The sequence below is a fragment of the Galleria mellonella genome, unplaced genomic scaffold (assembly GCF_026898425.1).
Source record: "Galleria mellonella isolate WM207_F2 unplaced genomic scaffold, CSIRO_AGI_GalMel_v1 utg352, whole genome shotgun sequence".
Taxonomy (NCBI): Eukaryota; Metazoa; Arthropoda; class Insecta; order Lepidoptera; family Pyralidae; genus Galleria; species Galleria mellonella.
This window is the reverse complement of record NW_026442084.1, coordinates 8449693-8477335: the sequence shown is the minus strand read 5'-3', so window position 1 is coordinate 8477335 and position 27643 is coordinate 8449693. Positions and strand designations below refer to the sequence as shown.

Sequence of the window (27643 nt, the reverse complement as noted above, 5' to 3'; positions counted from 1 at the left end):
GGCGAACATAAAATAGATACTACCCAGCTACCAAACCGTTTACTATCGTTACAGTAACGGGATGAACACAATGGGATTGTTTGTGATCCCACGGGAAAGGATTTGCGGGCTGTAGGGGCTTTGTGCTTGTTAGACGCCGTCCACGACGGCCGACATGGTAATTGTTATGTTTGTACATCCAATGTTGTTTCTGTCCTTAATAAAATTGTAAATGAAAGTTTCATTGTTACTTAGAGATTTAACGGCTAAACCAGCTGTTATAAAATTAAGGATAAGCGTAGAATGGAGAAAGCGCATAAATGGAGAAGAACATAGGTCACATTGAATCCCAGATGATCACAATCGTGCGGAACGTACCAAAAATTATTAGAAATTTAAGTTCAAGTAAAGAATTGTGATTTTTTTTACATTTTTGTTGCAAAATGCAAGTTTGGTATATAATTTATTTTTGTCATCAATTAGCTTATTATATGTCGCGTTATTATTTATCCAATCCCTATAATTTCAAACCTTTTTGAGGAATTGTATCCGTCGCTAATAATACTCGTACCTCTAGCCTCTAACCGGTTTGATATACGGATATCATTGTTATATCATCCTTTAACTATCCTCTGCTGAACAAAGGCTTTCTCTAATAAAAGGAGGTTTTGCCAATAGTTGCTATATTTGGCAAATGGGTTGGCAACAACCGTTAGATTTTGGTAATGTTTTAAGAGGGACGCTGCTGCTCTAAATTTGACCATTAAGTTCTCTTAGTCGTCTCTTACGATACCCACGGTAAATGAAGGGGTGGTCCATTCTATACTGGGCCCAAAAGCCGATACACGGATATACTCGTACAAATATACGGATGTACCTACACAATTTATACCATACCATAAGCAACTGTGTAAACGTGGCCGGGCGTGTAAACGTTGCGTGTTGATTTTCGTGTCGTTACCGTAGCATTTTTAACCGGAAAGTTTGTTTTGGGTTCACACGTTCGTACACCGGAATTGTTACGTACATTTATAATGACTTGTGTCTAGTGTAAAATAGAATTGGTATCATTCTAAGGTAATTCGAACAATAGAAGGTAATAAGATCTGTGAAAAAACTACAATGAGTTTATATATCTAATCTAAATTATTGGCAACATTTAAGCGAATGTTTTACCCATGAAATTGAACATTTACGTTTCCATAAAAAACATGGTTAGAAAACGATAAAAAATTTAAGCCTCTCATACTCATATGAATATGCCATGTCTTATTGTCAAATAGAAGAGGAAGCTCAACTTTTTTAAATACGCAATCGGGACTTAACGCGATATAAAAGCCTTTACGACGTCGAAACGTCGGCAATAAAGAAGCAGGTATGTAGGTACTATTTACCTGTAAACGCATTTACATTGCGTTAAGTCCCGATTGTGTATTTAAAATATGTGTAAATAACGAGAAAGTATAAAATCAACATTTTTTGTTGTATTTTTGGCTCATTTGACAATGTTCACATTTATCCGCAGAACAATCCTTTAAAAGGATACTAACAATTTCGATTTCTACCTGTATAGCTAAAAGGATTAAGTTAAAGTGGCTATGGGCCAACCAATACCTCAACGTATCAACAACTGATAGGAAAAGAAGGTTTTCAAGTAGCGATTTCATCAACCTTAAAACAAAGCTATAGAACCTCTGATTCTGCAAAACTTTTGCGAAGGAGAATCAAGATCAATCCTGACGACATAACCAAATGGTGGGCAAGACTTAGATAGATCAATAGTAATGAAGAAACCACCTAAATACAAAAATGGGTACACCCGAGCTGATATAAATATTCAAATTGGTTTACAGTTAAAGTGGCTCGCTCAACTTGCACGACATAATCGCGGTATCAGTATAAATTTATATCTGTATTCTCGAGTCTCAATTTACCATTGGAATATAGCTATGAAACAGATCAAATCACCGACCATTCGGTTAAGGATCACGAGCTATCGTAATGAGAATCTGCGGCGATCCCCGAGTAATCTCTATAAATGATGATAATAATCTATTATAAGAGATTGTTTTCATAAACTAATAAATTTCTGCAAACTCCACTAAAGCTCTTTGGATATGCGATAGGTTTTCATCAACTTTTTATGCCACTTAAAACAGCAAACAAGCTGACGACTGACCTGATGGAAAGTAGTAACTGTCGCGTATAGAATTTATTACTAACCTAGTTCCAGTAGTTGAATTACGAGTATGCAGTTCAATGCAGATACATTACATAAATTGCGGGATCAGGGGGAGTAGTACGTAATGGAAACGCATTAAAAGAACAATTACTTATACACATATTTCGAATAAATGACATCTTTTTAATACCCGCACCAAAGAAGAAATATATATACACAGTTCAAAAATAGAACATTATAAGAAATATGACAAAGTAGCAACAATAAGAGGCTTTATTGATAAATAGTGAAATCTGTTAGACAGCCTTAGGGTAGAGAGAAATACTTAGACCAAATTAGACTTACATCTGATAATAATAAGAATAATAAATATAAAATAAAAAAAAAATAGGTCACCAGATCACAAATGACGTGATTTGCGATACCCATAAAAATCTTTAGAAAACACCATAAAAGCAATAACGGTCGGGTATATTTATAAATAGAAATAGAATTTATGAAGTACGTGTTCTTTGAAAGACGTTCCTTTAAGTAGTCGTAAGCTTTCTTCGACAAAAATAATTTTGAAAAATGAATTCAAAGTTTCATTAAGTACTTAGATACTTCGTACCAATCGGGACTTGCATTCATTCATTAGAATAATTTTTCCCCTCAGTTGTATGTGTTCACGTTTAGAATTCATTATTTTTGATATACGAGAGAATATTTTGCTTATAATTTTAACAACAATATCGTATACATTTGGGAATATGTCACACCGCTGTCAGAAGAGTCGTTATTAAAATGAAAACTCGACATGTTTTCACGGGTATAAAATAAAATTAGGAATCATACGAGTATAACAATTAATCCTGATCTACAAGGGGAAGGAAAGGAAACATTTTATCAAATTTTAATATTACCTACACATAAATACTATTACGAAATTTATTTCAAATTCATCAGAACTTTGCTTAGCATTTAACATTCATATCATGGTTAGAAAAATAAAAATTCTCATAATCTTTTTCTTATTTATTATTTCCAGCCATATCCATATTTCCTAAGTAGCATTTTATTTGTACTTGAATATTGGACGTTTGAAAGCCATATTTTATTCTTATTTTAAAATGAATAAGGTTACATTTACTCTCAATATAATCAGAAAATACAGTTCGGGATAGATCGGAGAGGGACTAGAGTATACTGTGAATACACACTTTGTTCCTTGCGTAATATTTTAACAGACCGAGATCGGACTGAGATCGTCAAAGACTGGCATTATAATGGGAGATCCGAGATAAAACATACTGATGTACGAGAAGATATTTCGTATGCACATTAAATTTATAATATTTACAATAATTTCAACGCGGTAATTTCGCGTGTTGACAAGCAGGCTTTTGCTCCGCAAAGGAAAACCATTTGATAGATACTTAAAGTTGACTATTTTATGGAAAATGACCGAGAATTCGTTACATTAAACAGTGGCTAATCCTCTTATGTAGTCCATTGACCAGCGCCAGAACTAACCTTGGCCACTCGTGGCTCTTTAGTGGTGAAACGTGTGCCTTTAGTTGTTGGAAACTTTCATTTACATTTTGCTCAGTAAAATTGCTCATTCGGTATTCACGGGGTGTGCGCCGGTGGTCTGCGGTCTCTCACCTTTGGCCAGTTTCACTATATTATAGCGTAGCTATTTTCATGCCCGTATGATTATATCACCGCAAAACCCCAGCAGTTTATATTAAATCAAAGTTTTAAGATTAGTGGTATACACAACCTTATGTTTACAAACCCGGAATGAGGATAAAAAGTAGCATTAGTAACCCGTCACAGGTTCTCGATGATAGATATTTTTTTTTTTAATAATGCAGTTGTGTTTCTTGTTTAGTTTCTCTTCTCTGTATTTGATTTCAAACATTCAGACTACAGCTAACTGAAAAAATCTCGCAAAAAAACTGGTAAATATTAGTGAAATCGTATTGTAATATGCAAAGTAAAGAGTCCAAAACTGTGCTATCAATCTCTTCAAGACTATTATCTATCTAAAATGAAATCCCTAACTTATTAAACTCAGGATAATCATCTAAATACTTAAATCATGGAAAATATTATACATTCTTACAAAATATGTTAGACAGAGAAAATAGAACCAAACAAATGTATTCTCAATAATTGGATGGAAAATCCAAGAGCAAATACAGCCTTGAGATATTCTCTCAGCGATAGAATTATTTATTTCTAACTGATGTCTATTAATATTACTAAAGGAAGCTTTGATCGATAAATAATCCATTGTTAACTGGATTATTAAGACGGTCAATTAAGGCCCGAGAGGTTTTAATCTCAACAAAAGCCAGATTTATGTTTTTCCATTTACCATTAATATAAATAAATATTATGAATATATTGTATAGAATGAATGTCAAAGTATATTGAAGTTAAACCCCTCAATTGCATTGTCGAGTACACCCCGAGGCACGTATTCCAATAGGTTGACATGGCCCGTGTTGGGCGCCAATATTTTTTCAGTCCCATGTTGGGGACCATTATAAGATTATTTATATTCAATAGCCAAGTTGGTCACGATTTTTCGGGCACGAACTTCCGATCTCGTTTTTTCCCCACATTTTTGTATCAACACAAGATCTATTCATCGTTGTTCTATGATTTATTTTGCGACAGAACAGATGAGAAAAATCTTACATGTTCTACTGGTTAGGATAGATAAAATAACACACAGATTTTAGTATTTTGAGCACTGACTTTTTCATTTCCTGATGAATTCGGTTTAAAAAAACTTAACAACGTCCAATTTATCAATATAATCAATCAATCAACGAAAATAAGAAGAGAATATAGTCAGGAATATGACACTAGATAAGCGGATTGACATATGGCGTAGTGGCTACATCATGATCTTCCTACCCTTATCCCAATTATTATTTGGGATCGGCGTAATATGCTTTGTATCCATATTATAAAAAGATTCGGCTTATAGTTTTACGACCGACCGCCTGCCTGACGTCAACCCTCTTTAGAAATGTATTTGTTGGTGGTTTCCGCCACCGACAGTATGAAGGAAAGGATTGAGGAAAAAAGTAAGGGAGCGTTGGAAATACGTAAAGGAAACTGTTTATAAGAGGAATAAGGGATTTATGTGAGAAAGGAAAGGGGGGAACACTGCAGTTACGGGTAGGACTGAGACACTGCAGCGGCTCGGGAGGCCGGGGTCACATACCCAAGAAGGACACTCTTGACATAGTGGCTACAAATGAAATTAAACAAATAAACACTGTACAATGTATTTACATTTATAATTTCAATGTTACCATAATAAAAAATGTATTTTCCTGAGCGTACAAAATTATGGTAACGCGTACGAAAACATTAAGGCGTAGAGGGAAAACTGACGGTTGATTGAAATGAGCACAACCATTAATCTCAACAAAAACCATATGTCAGTCAAAAGGCGGGCGTAATGTGACAATTACCGCGCACCCGGGGAGCTTGGATTTGAATAACAACACGGGGAAGGGACCCTCGCTCCAGCGAACATCCGAAAAACGAAAACCATAAATGCAGATGTACCCGCAATGGACGATAAACCGTGTTTTGTAAATAATTTACACCATGACAAGTAAGCGTTTGAAAGTATTTTAAAATACGTAAACCTGCATTTGAGAATTTTAAATAATATGTTTAAAAAAATTTACGTTTCGATAGCCAGAGATTTGAATCTATATCTCTTTGGTGTTCAGACATACATTTTACTCCAAAAAATAATATTGCTTAAAAATCTCGTTGCTTTTGGTTTATGAAAGATGGGAATTAATGCGATCATTTAAGTTAACAGGATATTTAGCGAACTTTATTAAATCTAAACAGTATAAATGTGGACTTAATATCATATGATGTTATTTACCAGTCAAACGTAGAAAGGAATAACAGGAAATATAATGATGAAAACGTTATGAGCAAAATAAAATTAGCAAGGCAAAGATGAATCTAGATGAATCTAGAATCTAGTAATTATTTCAAAACTAATTTCACATAAATAATACACTTTAAAATTGCGGCATTCACAGCTTTCTGTGCAGCGAAGCAAATGTTCCAGGGATGTTTAAAATTGTCACGAATCGAGTCTCTTGTAAATTGCTCACTGGAGTAAAATATTCCATTTCGGTTCCCTTCAAAGTGGCGCAGCAGCCAGCCAACGATCACTTAAAACAGAATTTGAGTTTGATAACAAGAATATTACGCTTTACAAAAAAAAATAGCGATTCACTGGTGAAACACACACACACACACATACACGAACACACACAGACTCCCATCGATGAATGAAAAATGTTTTGTAGGAAATTTACCATTAAAATATGTATATGTATTTAGAATTCGAATTGATTATCTATAAATATGTTTTAAATGGCAACAAGATGTTTTTTACTCTACAAAGAAAGATAATATCATTGATACCTCATTTCAAGGAGCATCTGTATGTATCTTATCTAGTTGCTTTTAAAGCAACATCTGAAGGAAGATTTTCGATTCCTCTAAATTTCTGCAGTTATGTCACCGAATCTGGACAAATTTTCATTATTCTTTTTCCTACATTTACCCCATATTAATTCTATGAGGTTTAAAGCTACTGTTTTTGTTTACGAAGCAAAAAACTCTTTATTGCGAAGCAAAATATACCAACAAATATGCGTTCCACATTCTAAAGTGAAATATTTCCAACATAATGCTTTTACGAAACATCTCGTCGTATCAGTGAGTGTGTTGAATTCGCTTTTCTACAGAGAAATATGCACTAGTTTACAATAAATATACGCTTCAATTGCTCGATGCAATCACGTAAACCCCTAGTCCTACTGCTAGCAGTAAGACTTAGTACAGAATCCATTATTCATGGTATTCGTAATTGACTGTTGCTATCCCCGCCGCCATATTGATTGTGAGATCCCATGGGACCGTTCTGTCTAAAATTGTCCTGACAATCAATCGACTAAGGGGATTGCTCGAGATGTATTACTTAATTGAGTGATACTAAATGAATTCCCAATACAGTTTACTTAAACAGACTTATACAAAAGTGCTCGTAATTTTTTATGAGCATAAATACCCGTATAATTTTTAAGCAACAGCAAGCAGATGGAACACTAAAATACTAAAAAGGGATGCAATCAGAGATATCTAGATCCAAATCAATAAATCAGAATAAGGACAGGTCCATGATAACAAACATGATACAAATAAATTTACATTTAACCTCCTTTTAATAATTTCAATTAAAAATTGTATATTCATAGTTGACTTCACTCGAAGCTGTTATGTTACCCATCATTTAAGTACCAATTGGAATTTGTAAGAGGCGTCTAATTTGCGAGTTAAAGTATTGACTAACTCTTAAGTCGTTAGACGTGACTTGATTTCCGTCAAGCGGAAAAATTCTTGACTCGAAGTAATTATAATCGGTTACTTTAAGTTTGGGTGGAATTTGTGAAACTCGCTCATGTGAAGAAAGAAGTCATAAGAATTTGCTTTGATGACGCTGTAAAAATTTCAGGGTAAATACGGAACGACCTCATTTGTGCGAAGGTTGACTGTATACTTTCAGAGATCTAAAATAGCTACCTTGTTGTGCGGCAATAAGAACCTAAATTGATTACAAGAACAATTAATTTAAATAAACTGCTGAATATTAAGTACGAATATGGATAGCTTCAAACATAGACAAATACCTAAAACGATATGGATGGACTGTGTGAAGTAGATATGGCCTGAACACATAGCAGTATGAACATGACAGAGCACACCGTAATGCTCACAGCGCCTTTTATGTGTTAACATAATGTTGTTATCTGTCCTTATATGGATGCAATGTAACTAAGGACATTTATTTTATTTATTTATTTAAACTTCAAAGCACAATTATATAAGTGTCATGAACTTAACATCTAATGACGTTCTTTATCAATCAACCACGAGGCAAGCAGAAAATTACGTAGGCGGTGCAGTTACTATACTAACATATGCTTACCTACATAAATACATATATATAATTCTTTACAACTATATTTCTAATGATTATAAATTAGAACAGCAGATAAAAGAAAATAAGGCAAAAAAATAATGTAATGTAATTATCTGGAAACTAGAAATAAGTTATATCATACCAATTTACAAATACAAGTTTTTTGCTTAAGATTTTTCTCACAAAGTCCTAAAGTGATTTGGATGAAAATTACTCTGGTAATGTAGTAAAAGATTTGCAACCATCCAACATTTTAAAGTCTTAGGAAACATTCAGCAAATAAATACAGCTCCTAAGAGCTAAGCTGCAGCTTCACTAAATAATGCAAGCGTGGTTTCATTTCACAAATGGCACGGGTGCTTTGCGGGACAGCTCGTAGGCTGCACCTAGTCCGGATTGCAAATGTATTACTTACGAAATGGATCGTGGCTTTGGTACGTTCACTTACTGACAAGTGCTCTGACCTCACTGGTTTACTCTTGGCTGGTTGGTATACTAATACAATAAAATGGAAGAGTTTGTTTATTAATTTTAATACGTTACTACGAGTCGGATTTAAAAAATTTTACTTGATGGATTTCTCGAGGAAGATTATTTATTTATAGGCTATTCAACATCACCATACGACTACAGACAAAGCCGCGAGACGTAGCTAATGTTATCTATTTTCCACAGATCATGTTCGTCGTAAGTAATTTTTGAGATTTATAACTTTCATAAAAATATCTTTCACTTCTTAGAGTTTAACAACGTAGGATTGTAGTTGGGACTATTTCTGGAAACTATCTTGGACAACTCTTCGTAAATTCGTTACGATGGGCTAACTGACTTTTCTTTCTCACCCACTCATGTAATCCTTTACTGATATCCTGTCAACGTATAAGTACAGGCAGGTGAAAATTTTAATTTCCATCCATAAAAAACATAGAACAACATAATACTAAACTGTACCATCCAAAAACATTAAAAGACATAAACATATAAAGACAGATTACCTAAATAATTATTTATTTAAATGACGAATTGTAATTTATATACAAAGCCATTTCGAGGTCGTCTATAAAGAAAAAACAACGAAGCAACGAAACTAGGTCAAATATTTCAAGTTTCCCGATGAGAATATAGAGGGATGATATTTAATAGCCACTTTCACTAAGTAGCAATAATAGACCGGCATAACGTTTGCTGGAAAATGTATTTTATTAAAAGACATAAGTTGCGTTTTATTTTTGAACTAGCTACGCCCGCAACTTTGTTCGCTTTTTAAGTTTGTAGTGTGTGGAAGTATAGTTTTCTCTAAATCTTCTCTTTGTCTTTGCCCTTTCCTGTTTATTTTGGGTTAGCTCTCCCCATTCTGATTCTCAAAACGTATCTGTTCTAGGTTCTCAGTCCTCGTATATTTAGGTGGGCTCGTTCAAGTTCTTTAACATAGAGGACATTCAAGTTTCCAACGGTTGCCTTCACTGTATATTCAAAATAACCAATATTCTCTGTATGGCACGGTACTGATCTCGCCCATACCGATGCAATATATTTTTTGCAATTTTAACTACAATAGATGCGGGCTTGAAACTGCATGACATATTTAATCCAATTTCTTTATCTATTTATTTAATAGTCAAAAAGACACAGCTAGCATTACAGATATTATTAGATAGACATGCGCTTGATCTCACCTCACTTGATGGTAAGTGATGATAAGCCCTAGCACGAAGCTCTATGACCCAGGTATTACTTATTCAATCATCAACTTGAAAAATACCAGGTTGTATTTCTCTGGAAACAAAAACAGGAAGGGCATTCCATTCCATAGTATTTCGCATTAGGAACGATGAATTGAGGGTGATCTCTTACTTTATCAAGTGCAGTGACACACCGCGCCCACCGAAGCATCTCTGAATAAAATAAAAATATTTCGTTTCCACGTTTACAGGCGATGGTACAGCTTACTCTGTTTGACGGTTTATTTGTTATTAGCTTTTTGCTTGCTACTTTATACGCGTGAATTTTAGTAGTAGGAAAAAAACTGAAATTGTACACTTTTAGATGGATTATCAACATAAATCTTATACCAGTTTTTAAGTGAAACCTTTAGGAACACAACGATGAAAACAGTATCCAATTTGATACAGTAGTTTTTGCGTCATACTAGCACAAACAAAGACAGAAAGGCACAAAAATAATTAATAATAGTGGTTATAGTTTCTACTGGTCTTATTACCTCATACAATTTTTTCAAATATACTTTTATATAAGAAATCGTCTATTTACAAGCACAAATATAAAGATAGACAAACAAAGCATTTCTAAAAATCGTGGTTACAGTTTCCATTGGTGTTATTAAGAACACGTAGGTATATAATTGTTTTAAATATACCAGAGGAAGACTTTGAACAAAAGTCGTTTGCTTGGGTACTCAGTCGTGTTTCTACTGTAAAGCAGTTGTGTTTGCATGGCTGTGTTTCGGTTTGAAGGGCGGGATATGGCGTGAATTTACAGGATACAGAGGAATAACACCTGAGTCCACAGGAATGACAACGCATGGGGGATATCATGGGCGAAACAGTACACTCTGTTATGTCCACGATACTGCTCGTGTCTATAGGTGACGGTTACCGCTTTCCATCAGGTGGACTGTCAGCTTGTTTGCCATTCTAAGTTGTATAAAAAAAATGTCCCTATATCAGACATCGTTTATTTACAATTTCATTACATTATTAAGATTCCTGCAGTATTTTTTTACATAATAATAAATTGGTGGACCATCTGATGAAAAGTGGTAAGTAACCGTCGCCTATAGACATGAACGGTTACCGAGGCGTGACACAATATATGGGAATAGTTACTTAGAGTCACGTTATGAAATATAACTCAGTACCAGAACGATAAAGAACAGAAGGAAAATAAAATACTCGTACATGCTTAACATAAATTCCGATCCGACGTATCGATCATCTGACACCATTTGTTTAGCGTATTGCTGTCAGCTTTAAATCGAGACACGGACGACGTATTTGGGCAAGATTAATGGGTTATTTGCTTATTTCTATATATAAAACAGATATCGAGTAACTGGAGGATTAAAAAGACTACCATATACGAATCATAACTGGATTTGCTTTGCATATCCTGCCGAATTTAATAGACCTCTCACGCTGAAAGTGTAATAGATAGATAGCTAAACACTTTATTTGAGCCATTTGTGACACACGTAAATTAATAAATAAGTTTATACAATCAGATTATTTACATTTTTTTCAAATATAAAACAAAAGATGAAGTATAGAGATGTTTTCATCAAGTGTGTCGCAGTGACCCAAATAGGCTACAGCTCAGCGATAGTTTTGCTTGAAAGCAAAGCACTGATTTTCAGCTGCAACCCGAAGTAAGGCTACACGGACGCGTGCAACAAACTCAGAGTGTAACCTGTGTAACCAATTTAACAGCAAAAGGTAAAATTGTGTTATATAGATACATACTTATATAAAATGACGCATAAATAATATATTTCATTAATTAATTAAACATAATATTTAAACATATATAAATAATAATTCACCACAGTAATTATAGTAATATTAAAGTACATTATACAATAGTACATATGGTTCTTTAAATAGGGTATATTAAGGTTTCTTCAGGGTCAGCAAGGCGCACGTGACACCTCTAGTGTTGCATAGGCTGTCCTATAGTTTGTCCATAAGCTACAGTGACCGTTTACCATCAGACGGGCTGTATGCTTGTTTGCCACCTTCGTGGTATAAAGAAAAAATTACATAAGCAGGTTACATAAATCAATTTATTTATTCATTCTTTAATGCACAGTAAAATTTTTTACAAGTAGCAAGACTTAATTCTTAATATAGCATTCTCTACCAGCTAACTATTAACAAATATTAACTTATTAGTAAAAATAGAAAGCATTCATATGCTTTCAATTCTTATTTACATTCACAATTATTATTCTATTATTTTCTTTTGTTTGTTTTGTTTTAATTTCTTTTGTTCTTGTTTTCTTTCTTTCTTTCATATGAACACATAGGCCCTATCTGTCCTGAAGGGCAAAGGTCGATTCCTTCACTTTTTTAGCTATATCACTGTATGCCGTACTTAGCACAGTAACACTACTGTTGAATAATAACTAACGTGAGTCATACTATAGTTACTTATATTAGTTTTACTCACATTTTAAATTAGGGGATGATCAACTAATTTCGACCTCGTTAGGAGCCCTTATTTGTAAGCGCGGTTCACGGCTGTGTCGCGAGCAGCACTGCGCGACCAGCGCACTGTTTGTGTGGTGATGGGGTCGATTCTATATCCGAGGGCCTACCATGAAATATTTTCCGAAATTTCGGGGACGAACGAAATAGAAATTTGATGTTAAAATTACATAATACATGCCGTTTAAAATTATTAAAAATATTAAAATATCGTTCCTTTGAACTATTAGGATAGGATTTATGATGAATGAAATGTTAAGCTCCATTTACTGGGTCGATTTAGGTACAAACAAAGACACGAAATTGAGCCCGAAAATTCGGAATTTCATTTCATGGTGGGTCCCCAGTATACAGTTATACACTCGCGTCGTTACCCGACGACGAAAACGCTTATCAATAAGAGCTCCTATCGCATTCGAATCTTGTCTAGCGTCTAGGAATTTAAAACGTGAGTAAAGCAGAAATAATATATCCTCTAAGGGCTGTCAGCTGAAGACGCCAGTACATTTTTCTAGTTTTTACGACAAATCGTTTACGGTGCAAGCTGTACGGCTATGATATAGTTTACCAGTCTCTATACGAAATATACAATGACTTTTGAGTTTTAAAACAAAACTTGTGGTTTTTTTATCTGAGCAAGTTGTCATCTTCTTATTTTGTTTATTTCTTTGATTAATATTATTATTTCTAATTATTAATTTATTCATAATTAAAGTCGTGTTTTTAAATGACTTCAAAAAGAAATAAATTCTCATATATGTGGGATTGGTATGAAACGGAACGTATGTTAAAAGTGAATGTTGTATGCATAGATTGGAATACGAGGAAGGATGACTGATGTGGAGTGAAGTGAGGAACGGTTGGAGAGTGAAAGTGGAAGATGGACGACAAGTGTACGAGTGTGTGTGCTCCTACGAATTTTTCTAAGATTTAGTTTTGCGTCAATTATATAAAGTTGAATCGCTTGTATAAAAGGAATTTTATTTCTGGCTCCTTGGACCTACATATGTCTGTATTTCGTGTATATATTTCTTTTGATCACATATTGTTAATTCTTTTTACAACTGGTGGTGTTTCCCACTCGTGTCCATTATTAATATTTTAATCGAAATTGCTTTCCTTTAGAATTTTAAATTGGTATATACAAAGTAAACAATTTAAACAATAACCGTATAATTAATAAAAGACGATCAATCTTTACCTACTAAATTCATTTCCAATCCGTGTACGCGTTAAGAGTAGCCGAGTAACAAACATGCAAACATCATTAGGTAATTATCAACGGATTTCACGTCGCATTTAGAACGTTAGTAAGGTATTACGTATGAAAAACAAACACGTTTTTTGCCTTTCCAACAACACAGTATATACTGTGCCGTACAGTGGCGTCCCTCGTGCGACGTGTCTCGTGTCCGTGATTGATACAACCCTTCCCTCGGGGAACAATCCTGGATAATTTATTTTTCATGCATAAATAATTAGAACAGGTGATGGATAAGATTCAATGACTTCTTACACAAACAATGAAAATAATCAATCAGTTGGTAAATTTAACGTATACGAAGTACTAGCTGTATCCCGCGGCTCCACCCGCGTGAATCAGTATTTTTTTTTATTATAACACAGGGGGCAAACGAGCTCAGCTCACCTGATGGTAAGTGACTACCATCGCCTATGGTCACCCGCAACACCAGAGGCATTGCAGGTGTGCTGCCGGCCATAGTATAATATGTGCTAAATTAGGATATAACCTACCCGTGTATCAAATTTCATATTATCCCGTTCAGGAGTTTTTACGTGAAAGATGAACAAACATCCATTCATCCATTTGTTATAAAACTTCGTATTTATTATATTAATAGGTTATGAAAATAAAAATTATCCAATATAGTACAACTTAAGTTTTCAAATTTTAGTTTTGTTGTTGTTTGGTCAGGCTCAGGGTATTGAGCCGATTCCCTAAAATTGGTTATTTTCATAAAGACCTTCTTAATTCATAGGATCACCGTGGGAGTGACCTTAATGATTATTTAATACAGTTTTATGGCAACGCATGGGGGGTATCATGGGCGAAACAGTATACTCTGTTATGTCCATGGTACTGCTCATGTCTATAGGCGACGGTTACCGCTTTCCATTAGGTGGGCCGTCAGCTTGCTTGCCATTCTAAGTCGTATAAAAAAAAAACAAATTCAAATCCTTCACTTTGAAATCATTTAAAAATAAAATCGATTTGAAAAAGGAACTTCCTTAATTTTAAAATTCAAATTTGGAAGCACGCAGTTTCATTGACGGTAGTGGCTCGCAACGCAACTATTCACACAAATATCCGCATAAGGCAAACTTGGCGGGCGTCGCTTGGCTGAGTGCTCCATAACTTGGCTAAGTTCGAGTTGCACGCTGCGTTGTACGTCAGACTTCGAGTTTATTTGAATTATTGCACCGCTACGAGATATTGTGAGCGCACACTTTGTGAAACATTTTCAAATTGAATTTAGATCCGTCATACTCGTGAACTCGTTTAACAGATTTGTTTATTGAGACTCGTCGTCATACAGCCCTGTTTGTTGTTTTTAATTATTGACTTAAATATTAATTTACATAAAATATGATGTAATAGTATATTTTGATTGACTAATTTAGTTTTTTTTTTTTATTAGTGATAATGGAATGGTAACCCCACTCGCGCTATCGGTATACACCGGCGGGGCAACAGTGAAGGATGATAGGTGAGGATGAAGTAGGTCAGTTAGCCCATCGTGATGAATTCAACAAGAATTGTTCACGATGGTTTCCAGGGAGAACCACGTGAAGGTCGACCTGATTGGGAATATTGCTAGCAATGTTGAACTCCATTGCTAACAATCCCTTTCCCCCCACTAATTTAGAATTAAACTTTATTAACGACGATCTCCATTGCGCAGTGATAGGCATGTTGATTTGCGTAAAGAAAGTCCCGGGTTCTATTTTCGGTCGATCCATTTTAGAATGTAAACTTTATTTATTTGGCTCGAGTCTAGACATTTTGGATTATGCTCCTAGATATTCACTGCTGGGTTTCTCATTTATAACACAAGGTAACCAACCTAGTTCCAGCACCAGGCGATTCCTGGGATTGTGTGGCACTTAAAAAGTATTCTTATATTACATTATTTCTATTTTAATGTAATAATTGCCAGTTTAATTTATATGTATTTAGATAAAAAAAGAGCTTGACTAGTTTCGAGACTAACACGCGATCCTTAATCATGAGCAGCTGTGACATTAGCGCGAGCCTGACTGCGCGCTTCGCCCGGCATTATTTCTATCCTACCGCTACTAATTTGTAAAGAGGGCACCAATGTATACACTGTAATGTTCATGATTTAATAAGTGACAGTTGGGGGGAAAGGAATTGTTAGTAATGGGGTCTAACAGCTTCATTGCTAGCAACGTACCCTATCAGGTCGACCTCCACGCGGTTCCCCCTGGAAACCATCGTGGTTAGTTCTCGTGGAATTCTTCACGATGGGCTAACTGTCCTGCTTTCACCCTCAGCTATCACCTCTCAATGGTGCCCCGCCAACGTATACCGATACCATTTATACCCATTAAATAAAATAGGTGACAGTTACTATTTTTTACTGGATCATCAATTTTTTTGGCCTCCCAATTTTTTTATACCACTGAGGTGGCAAACAAGCATACGGCCCACCTGATGGTAAGTGGTTACCGTAAGTTACCGTAGCCTATGAACACCTGCAATACCAGAGGTATTACGCGTGCGTTGCCGACCCTAAAGAAACCTCCTTATCCCCCTTTTGAAGAACCCCATGCTGTAGGCTCTTGGGAAAACCTCGGCAGGGAGCTCATTCCATAACCAATGTCCCGATTAATATAAAAAAACTCCATAATAGTCTAAACGCTTTGCAACGTGTTTTACTTTATTTATATTGTATAAAAGTGTACATATTTGCGATTACAAGACAGAGATTCGGTTCAGTAAACAGCCTATAAAAATGTTTACGGCAACAACACCGCCGGAGGTGAGGGAACACTCGTCCAGCTACCACCGGCCCGACACACACTGTAAACCCTACCGAGAGATGTCCACATCAATCATTACATTGAAAACAACGGAAAGGACTTGGATCTGGTTTTGTTTGAGATATTTTTTATCAAACTAGCTGTGCTGGTCATCGTTGTTACCACTAATTACCGGGTTTAAATTCAAATTCAAGTCATCTTTACTATTCAAATGTATTTGTTGTTTTTTAAAAGAAGAGATATTATGTATTTATCTCTGTCTTATCAGGATAAGGAGAGACATACCCAAGGATAAGGATAACAAACTATATATATATATATATATATATATATATATATATATATATATATATATATATATATATATATATATATATATATATATATATATATATATATATATATATATATATATACATAGTATGCGTGAATTTCCTAAGTAAAAACTTGAAATAAGCCACTTGTAGATAGCGTATCAATATGCAATATACACCAAATTTTAAGTTAGACATTCAGGAACAAAACTGTCAAAAGAGCATTCTTTTTGGTGCAGTAGCTTTTGCGGTATGCCGGAACAAACATGCATACATACAGGCAGACTAACAGGCAAACAAACAGACAGGCAAACAGACACAAAATTTCTATAATTGTTGCTTTGGCTTTTATTAAGACTTTTCATATTAAATTTTCCCATAAGGAGAGATTTTGCCTGTAACTGAAGCAGGTTGGCAATCGCAGTTAGGCTTTGGAGATGTTTTAAGAGGGACGCTGCTGGTCATCCCTCGCAGTCCCATAGTCGCCTCTTATGACACACACCAAGAAAGGAGTGGTCCATTCTGTGCCGGGACCTACATGGCGATATATATATATATATATATATATATATATATATATATATATATATATATATATATATATATATATATATATATATATATATATATATATATATACACACATCTCTGTAAACAATACACACATTTTCCGAGCACTTGTACAATAAAGAATCGAACTCAGCTTCTACCGTATATAAATATAAATCAAACAGCAGAAAGCTGTGCGAAATGAGAGAAACTCTCCACAAATGATCTCAATCTCTATTGAACAGATATAAATTCAGTTTGCGGCGTGCGGCGGCCGCCCGCCGTCGGCCGGACGTCTATCGGCGGCCATCAATTATACTGGGATGACGGCGCGCGGCCGCCCGCTCACAATCGAAGGAGACCGTTATGGCTAGGTTGGGACTGGACGCGGGAGGGATCTGTGTTCAGGTAGTAATGAACATAAGGGACCGTACATATTAGAATTAACGGAATATAATTAAATAATCGAAATTAAAAGACAAATAATAAATTTATGCGTGTCCCAACACACACATAACGAGGGGGAAGGGATTGTTAGTAATAATTATTAGTAAAGAATAAAGAATAATGCGGATTACCAGACCCATTGCTAGCAATCAACGGCGGATCCAGGGGGGGGTCATAGGGGTCATGACCCCCCCCCCCCTGAGCAGTTTCCAGGACTTAGGTGGACCACTAACTGAACATATTTTTTTTTTATATATTTTGTCACCATACAGATTTTATGTAACTACATACCTTCAATATTTAATTAATTTAATATAATATAATAACTCTCTGGACCTCTTCAAGAGAAGATGGCAATATGTACGTGTATATGTACAAGTTATTATGTGTTAAGTTATTCAAGTGTAGAATAAAGAATAAATATTTTAAAGTACAGTACTTTAATACATTAATAAAATACCTACTTTTCACTTGTATCTATTGTTATCAAAATTAAATTATAAATTCTTGACTTGACCACGACTACGTGACCCCCTCCTGGCGCCAGAACTGGATCCGCCATTGCTGGCAATACACCCTGTCATCTGTCATCAAATTCATTTTTTAAGTCGACTAATATGAGGTTCTATCGATTGTAAAAATAATTTATAAAGTCAGTTTAAAAACACTCTACATATCGGAATATAAATAAAAAAAAAACCAGCTAAAAGAAAATCTCTTTTTAGAAGTCTGCTTTTAAAACTCTTTACTTATATTATGTAAAAGTGAGTTTGTTTAATCAATCACTGTTAAAATTTGTACTACGTAGGTAAGCGATATGAAGAAGAGCACGGGCTATTTTTGCTTTTGGACAAATAATAATAATAATTCTTTATTAAGCCTACCAGGACTCATTTTTTATATTTTATAAATTATTACAATTATAATCAACTTTATATTTTTGCTTCTTAATATGTAGGATGAATTACATACATAAATTTTATTTATATTTGGATATATAATTATAACAATTCTTAGTTTTATTTATTGAGAGGAAATCAGATCAACAATTATAATTTACAATACATATATACAATACGCCACCTTATACGACATGACGATTTTTTTAAGAGCATAATAGAAGGAAAGATAGAGGGCAAAAGAGGAAGAGGAAGACCGAGGAATAACTACATGGGACAGATAAAGGAAACGCTAGGTGTCATGTCGTATAGGGTGATCAAGGATATGGCCTGGGATAGAGCTGGCTGGAGGAAGATGCATGAATTAGTTGCACCGACAAGAGGAAATTCTTAAATGAAAATGAATGAATACAATACATAAAATACAATATATTAAATTTAAATTAAACTATTTGAGTAATATTTATTTAATTATTATTTAAATTAATTTTAATTTTACAATTGTAACCATAGTTGGGTTTTTTTTAATGGACGATAATGGAATGGTGACCCCACCCGCGCTATCGGTATACACCGGCGAGGCACCAGTGAGAGATGATAGGTGAGGAGATGAAGTAGGTCAGTTAGCCCATCGTGATGAATTCAACAAGAATTGTTCACGATGGTTTCCAGGGGGAACTACGTGGAGGTCGACCTAATAAGGCATATTGCTAGCAATGGGGCTGTCAAACTCCATTACTAGCAATCCCTTTCCCCCAACCATAGTTGGGTTCTTTCGACAAGCAATGCAACACAATGGTTCATGTACACGTAGTAATAATCCAGCCTACTTGCTAACATTGCCAGAACGGGGGGAAAAGAGATCGTTAGTAATGGAGACTGAGAATCCCATTGCTAGCAATATACCCAACCAGGTCGACCTCCTCGCGGTTCCCCCTGGAAACTATCATGGTTAATTCCTGATGAACTCATCATGATGGGCTAACTGGCCTGTTTTCATTCTCATCTATCACCCTTCACTTCTATCACCGCCAGCGTATCCCGTTAGCGTAGGCGGGGTTTACCATACCATTTTCACCCATCAAAAAAAAAAACATGGCCAGAACGCAATCTTCTTCTTATAAAGATATAAACAGCTCTATCTAGATATATTCAAGCTAAGCAAACTCTGTACTATGGTTATTAGCACTGGACAACGACGACAATCAAATTAATTATGCAGTTATATCACAGGTTATGTAGTCAAGACACGGTTTCAGGTACTCGTGTCGCGTTAAGTCCCGAAAATCGATTTCGATAACTATTACTGCCGCTCGTACAAGTGTGTCGCCCTCTAGTGGCACGAGTTTCTAGGCCACCGTTGTACATGAAGGTCTTTGATGTGGCCATAAGTTTACTATTTTATTTTTTAATTGCACTACGTAAAATAATTGATAGACATGGTTAAATATTGAATAATTTTTAGGAAAAATATCCATTATGTTATATGGCGAAATCCAATTCATTACACTACAGTACAGTGTTCTTCAAAAAGGGTGTATTAAAGTTTCTTCGTAGGATCGTTCCTACTACTGTATATATATATATATATATATATATATATATATATATATATATATATATATATATATATATATATATATATATATATATATATATATATATTTGTGTGCATATTCGGTAAGTCTGAGAATCGGCCAACATCTATGTTTTATACCCCTCAATGATAATTTTTTTTATATTTTTTTGACATATTTTTTATTTTTATTTAAATATGATTTAGCATTGAAAAATACATACAAATTCAAATTTTCACCCTTTTACGATCAACCCCTGTTTTCTAAGCGCGATTTTTATATTCCGCAATAGGGTTTAAAGATGGCAATCGAATATAACAATTGTAGTTGTAGTAGTTGCCGAGTCAACTAGTATATATATATATATATATATATATATATATATATATATATATATATATATATATATATATATATATATATATATATATATATCTTCAAAAACATTACAGTTGTATTTTCTTAAGCTTTAAGTCAGTCATTAAGAATCAAACCGAAATCAACCGCGCGTGCTATTAAACTAAATCGAGTAAAATGTAATTTGGCAACAAAATGGCGGCGCGCGGTCCCGTAATGGCGGTGTAATGGGATATGTAATAGTGTTGTAAATAATTTCTTATAAGGGTGACCCTACGCTTCCGGGATTTCCAGTTTCCTCTGGTAGATGACTCCTTACATGTTGGAACCAACTTGGAATAAAGTTGTAAGAAAGTAACGCATTATGTTGATATCAAACTAATAGAAGATAGAGCTCAGAAGCTTATGATGGTGGTCAGCGGTTTGACACATTTCACACCATCATTTCAGCCATTATCCGTCCACTGCTGGACATAGACCTCTCCCATAGACATCCATAAGGAATAGTCCTGAGCTACTTGCATCCACTGACTCCTTGCAATGCATTTGAGGTCGACACTCCATCTGATCGTCCTACATCGGCGGTCGTCGTTTACCCGTACGCCATTCAAGAACCTTTCTTCTCCATCGGTTGTCGGTTTTTCTAGCTATGTGACCAGCCCATTTGCTACTCTAGCTTGTTTATCCTTGGTTGTGCAGGTTTAATTCCCTCACAACTACCTTGACTTTTGTTCTGAACTCTTTGTTTTTTTTTCTAAGTCCGTTGCACCTCATGAATGGCACGCAGGAGGGGTATCACGGACGCCATAATTTATGATATCCATGGCACTGTTTATGCCACTATTATCACTTTCCATCGAGTGGGCTGTTATTTTGCTTGTCATACAAAATGGTAAAAAAAAAAGAATTGAAACAGCGAAGAATCAACGGCAATTATCTCGTTTGGTCTAACTTCATCCTAATTTACTAACTTCAGAGTCTCAGATTGGCTCCAATACTTGCTCAGGGTTCGTTTCCTTTGTATTTAAGTGAGGTCAAAGTATAACTTGATGTTACTAATAGGAGCAATTATCATTTTTGTCGCAAAATTTAACCTAATTGGTTGGGCCGTCTGAATAATTCAAACACACAGTAAATGACGAATACAGTACAGTTTAGTATGTATGAAGTACGATGGTGTAGAGTTTTATTCTGAACTTTTCCTCTTTTATAGGATGAGATGAATGCCGAATGCGTGACATGTATAGAACGATAGGCTAAAGGGACAGAGAGAGGGGTGAAAGATGAACGACATGAAATACGATATACGAAGTCCATATGCCAATATAAATGTAAAAGAATCGCAAATAGGCTTTTGATAGCTCCCATCGTATTCCACAAGTATGTTACAGGTGAAGAAATATGAAACAGTAAGTGTAAGTACAGCTTATAAACAACTGCATAATGTTATTATAAATGATTTGGGTAGCAAAAATTACATTATCTTGAGATGCATCCCTGGTCCCTGAAATATTCATGGAAATGAAATAGGTGATCAATTAGCAAAGGGGCAAAAAATGCCCAAATAGGACCAGAACCTTATTGTGACATATCTCGAAGCCTAAAGCTCAGACGTCTCAAACTTAAAAGCTTGCCAGGATTAAATCGCTCAAAAGCCCTGATTAAGGAGGGTTTCAGAAAATTATTCTAAGAAACTAATTCTCTTGAATAAAAATAATGTGTGTATTAACAAGAGTTCTCACTGGACACTGCAAACTAAAAGTTGTCGCTTTTAGAAAGGTAAAAGTGGACGCTTCAAAGTAAAAGCGTTTGTAGATTTTATTACAATGAGGAAGAAATACCACAGCACTTATTATATGGCTATAGCCCACTCATACATAAACGATATATCTACTTTGGAAAACAAATTTTATATCCTGAGGAGATAAAAGTATAATTACAAAGAACATCTTCAAATTCCTATTATTCAATTTTAAAAAAGGACGAGCATGAAAGATCCTGGTCACAGGTCTTTCTACCTGAAAAAGCCCGTCTCTCAATAACAATAAGTGTAGTACGGAGTACGGATCCCTTGACGTTGCTTCTCGCACTTGCCCGTTCTTTCCCAGCTTCGTTACATGGACTTGAAGTATTACGTATCGATCGGCTCGTAACCATTGCGACATTGGACGACATTACTTTCACGGTTGGATGTTTGTTCCACACCTGGTAATGCCGTTCAATGAAAAGTTCAGTAGGTACAGTACGCTGAGGGAAACGAGTGACGAAGGTCTCCCAATCCATATATACAATTCTTGTCTGTCTTTAAATCCCCTTCAAAAAGAGGTTCATAAATAACTTAGTGTTTTTTATGATTACGTCACCAATTTTGAATTGTATTTGTTATCAATAAGATTTAAATCGCTGTTTTTCTATATGAAGCTATATTCGTCTTATGTTTTGTCTTATACTATATCTTGTTTCGAACAAAATCTGCTACAATTTCGCACGTGTTATTGAAATAACACGTTATTCTTTTATGTGTTATAATTCCCAAAATCATTATTATGTTTTGGACCAAAACGTTCTAATAGTAAGTACCTAATTGTATCTTCATTATATCAGTCGTTACTTGTCCACGGCTTAACATAGAAATCCCCCATAAGGGGAGATTGGCCAACAATTGCTCCGTTTGGTAGGCACGTCGGCAACCGTAGTTAGGCTTTTGGTGATGTTTTAAGAGGGACGCTGCTGCTAATTTTTCGACCATTAATTTCCCTTAGTCGTCTCTTATGACATCCATGGAAAAAGAAGGAGTGGCCTATTCTATATCGGGACCACACGGTAATATTTATCTACTAGTTTCATTTAAACAATCAATAAGCTATTTTATTTTGTCATAAATAAAAAGTCAAAAATTTGAAAGTTTAATATTTCATATAATTCTGTGACAACCTGTAACTATTACCTGTAAGAGGGACAATCCTAAACCTGACGCCCACAAAATACGTTTCTGATTATCTCGTAGTGTGCATTTCATGCCTTACATAATACATAAGTGTATACTTGTTCACATATTCTCATAATCTCTAAAAGCTCTTTCTTAGAACACGTTAAGACTTTTCCCCAAAGTACGTATCGCGAGTAAATCCACTCTCGGACATGTTAATCTAGGACAAACAAGTGTGATTCACGTGATAATAATATCCCCGTCACCCGGGTAATGGGGGTAAAAGAGGAAAACATCCCCTTACACGGAGCGGGGAAATTAAGCAAAAACGCTGCTGGTAAAACACGTCAGACCAAATTGAATCAGATTACCAACACGTCGAATACAGGAGTAGTCTAAAAGGGTTTTATTAATACGGACAGGGATAAGATAGTAGGTACCACTCCTCTCCCGGAAATGAAATCCTTTTCCATAATTATACGAAAACATAACAAATTTGTTGATGTTTTTGTAGAATTTTTTTTAACAACGGATTCGTAGAATGGTAAATAAACTGACGGTCTTTATAAAGTAGTAACCCTTAACGTGAACAGCAAAACATTCTGATGTCTGTAGTAAGTACTATAGGCATTAGAATGCCTACACTGCATCACACTATTTATGAGTAATTAAATTTAATGGAAAATGTGTAGGACGACCCCCCACTAGATGGTTGTTTTTTAATAGGTGATAATGGAACGGCAACCTCACCCGCGCCATCAGTATACACCGGCGGGGCACCAGTGAAGGATAATAGTTGAGGATGAAGCAGGTCAGTTAACCCACCGTGACAAATTCAAAAAGAATTGTTCTCGATGGTTTCCAGGGGGAATCACGTGGAAGTCGACCTAACAGGGCATATTGCCAGCAATGGGGCTATCAAACCCCATTGCTAACAATCCCTTCCTCCTCACTATATGGAGTGATGACCTGAAATGCATTGCAGGGAGTCAGTGGATGCAGGTGGCTCAGGACCGTTCTTTATGGCAGTCTATGGGGGAGGCTTATGTTCAGCAGTGGACGGATAATGGCTGAAATGATGATGATGATGATGTAATGACGTTTACATGAAATATGTGATAAGAGTACAATGTATCAACAAAGAATAATTAAGATTAGGATAGAATATCGTGATAAAAGCCTAAATTAGACTTCATGTTCAACATATCAAGATTATCTTAAATTGTTTTTCTAAATTAAAATTGTTAGTTGAATAAACAAATTAACTTCTGTTACAACAGCAACAAACTTGTTACTGAAATGTTCAAGGCAACATAAAACAAACTCATAAATTGTAGCAACGAAACTCAACACGAAGTAGGTACACTTAAAAACAATAATAAACCTCAGGCAGAGCACAATAAAGATGTAGTGGACGGCAAAGAAGATATCAAAGCTGCAATTAAAGTTTACGGAGTTCGTAAAGATAGTGACTTGTTAGAGGTATTCGGTCTTTGAGTATGCAGTAATGATTAATGACCAAGGACATGAAGGTATAGATTCCTTCATTATAGAACAATGATTTCATGTAAAGACACTTGTTAGAGGTATTCGGTCTTTGAGTATGCAGTAATGATTAATGATCAAAGACATGAAGGTATAAATTCCTTCATTATAGGACAATGATTTCATGTAAAGACACTTGTCAGAGGTATTCGGTCTTTGAGTATGCAGTAATGATTAATGACCAAGGATATGAAGGTATGGAGTTCTTTATCATAGAAAAATGATTTCATGTAAAGACTACCACATAGAACCATCCACAGTCATTATCACTAACACGTTTTTCATGAAATGTTTCAAATAGGCTTCCTCTATTATTGTAAGGATCATCTGAGCCTACATTGCCTTGCTAAACCTTCTATCATCTTTTCTGTCCTTAATTGTTCACTAGTGAACGTAAGCCTATTTATAGGTTGCCAATTGCTATACAACAGTCGAGATTTGTACCAATTCTTCTTGGTTGAATGTTCTTGCTGAATTAGACGGTAAAGTTATAAAACGTGACTAAAATATCCTATAAGAATAAACGATTTTGATTTCTTCATGGGTAAAGGTGTAGAATCATCTACATCATCTGACTCCCTGCAATAGATTTGATGTTGTCTCTATATAGTTAGGGCACGTCCTACACTGCATTTACTTCAAGAACCTTCTCTAATAGTTGTCGATTCTTCGAGCTACATTGTTAGTTCGCTACATCAACTTATTAATTATTATGGTTATATCTATCAGTTGCAATAATTCTGCTGTGTGGTCTCGGCATAGAGTGGGCCATCCGTTCCTTTCCCGTGGACGTCGTAAAAGCTGACTTAGAAAGGGCGAAGGAGGAGCAGTAGCATCTCTCTTAAAACATCTCCAAAGCCTAATTGCGGGTACCAATCCGCCTGCCAAGCGTGATAACTACTGGCAAAACTCTCCAAGGGAGAGGCTTACATCCAGCAGTGGACAGTTGAAGGCTGATATGATGATGATGAATGATTCTTTTACTTTACGTATAGTAATATTGGAAGCATCCTACAAATCTGGTGGTATATTGTATTCTGTGATATTGTCAAGACCTGATGGGACCTGGTACACCTGTCAGGTATTTATTATAACAACAAATTGTTGAAAAGTAAAAGCATTTTTCTAATAATATCAATTTCTCATGTAGTAATTTCTTTAGTAAATAATATTTATATAATTTAATGCTAGTAAATTAAATCTTATCTGCTTTAAGACAGAATTTTCCCACTGACGCTGCGTAGTATCTACCGAGACAACTTCGTCTCATACCTGCAACAAAATAAAAAAAAAGTGTTACATTTTTGTTATAGAAAAAAAAAAAATACAATGGCGGTAATTGGTTACAGAGATATACTCGTAAATGGAAACATGATAGTAGCACTTGCATATTTAAGTATCCTTCCATCAAGGAACAACTTGTTTGTCTGGTTGAAAGAAATTGTAAGTAATGCGAACTACCAGTCTCACTGCTAGCAATATACCCTGACAGGTCAACCTCACCCTCTTGGATACCATCTTGTTGAATTCCAGGTGTTCTTCATCACGATGGGCTAACTGACCTGCTTGTTCTTTCTCACCTATCATCACGCACTGGTGCCTTGCCAGCGTATACGTTTAATATAAAAAAAAAACTTGTATATCTAAAAATATTCTTGAAAAACTAAATAGTAAAGTTAAATTTATCAATTCTTTAAAATCTTCGACATAAAAATCCAACAGCTTCTTGAATTTACTAGACACAAACAATGTAGTTATATTATCTGTCCCTTTATATCTCTAGTCTATATATGCTGATAGATTGAAAACGCAATTATAGAGGTGACGAAAAAAAAAACAAATATAGTTTCAACGCTACGTTACTTGTGACACGAGTGCGAGCGAGATAGCTGTCGATGGAGACTTTATTTAGCGTACAGTCTCAATCTCAGTGCCGCCCCTCTTTTTGCCGTTCTGGACAATTGCTTATCTCTCCTCTCTTAAGATCGGGCCAAACAGGCACACGCTTTTTGCGCCGCATCGAGGGTTAATTAAACCAGGGACGCAGTGTAACTAGCATTACAAAGGCAGTTATTTGGGGAGGTACGAAACATTTGAAATACAACCGTTTATTTATTTATTTCATCAATTGAGTTACAGTTACAGTTTCCCAATACGTAATACATACGTTTAATTAAATGTATACTAATATTCATTCCATTTAAATCACATAACAATAATAATATCTATATCTTAACCCTTCTTTGCATGATTTTTTTTATTGGTGAAATAAAACACTTTGTGGTAATCCGACATAACTCCAGCAAGTTGGAGGCAAACACGTCCAATTGTGGACACCGTGAATAATTCAAGTGAAATACAGTAACATAAATACAGATTGAAATATACACATAGAGGTACAAAAGGCGGTCTTATCGCTAGGGCAATCTCTTACAGACAACCTTTGGTTAAAGGAGAACAGATAGAAAAGGATTTAATAAAAAAAAAAAGAATAATTAGATTTACATTTATGTACACCACATTTGAAGCAAATAAAACCATTTCATTTAACAAAAATAAACACAGCTTCTAAATCACATTTTGGAAATGATTAA

The 27643-nt window shown here is 35.2% G+C and overlaps 1 protein-coding gene across 1 annotated transcript in view; it reads right to left on the bottom strand.

Annotated features, from left to right (window-relative positions):
- Positions 1-27643, bottom strand: part of LOC113519465 (calsyntenin-1) — a 272008-nt gene that overhangs the window by 25553 nt on the left and 218812 nt on the right.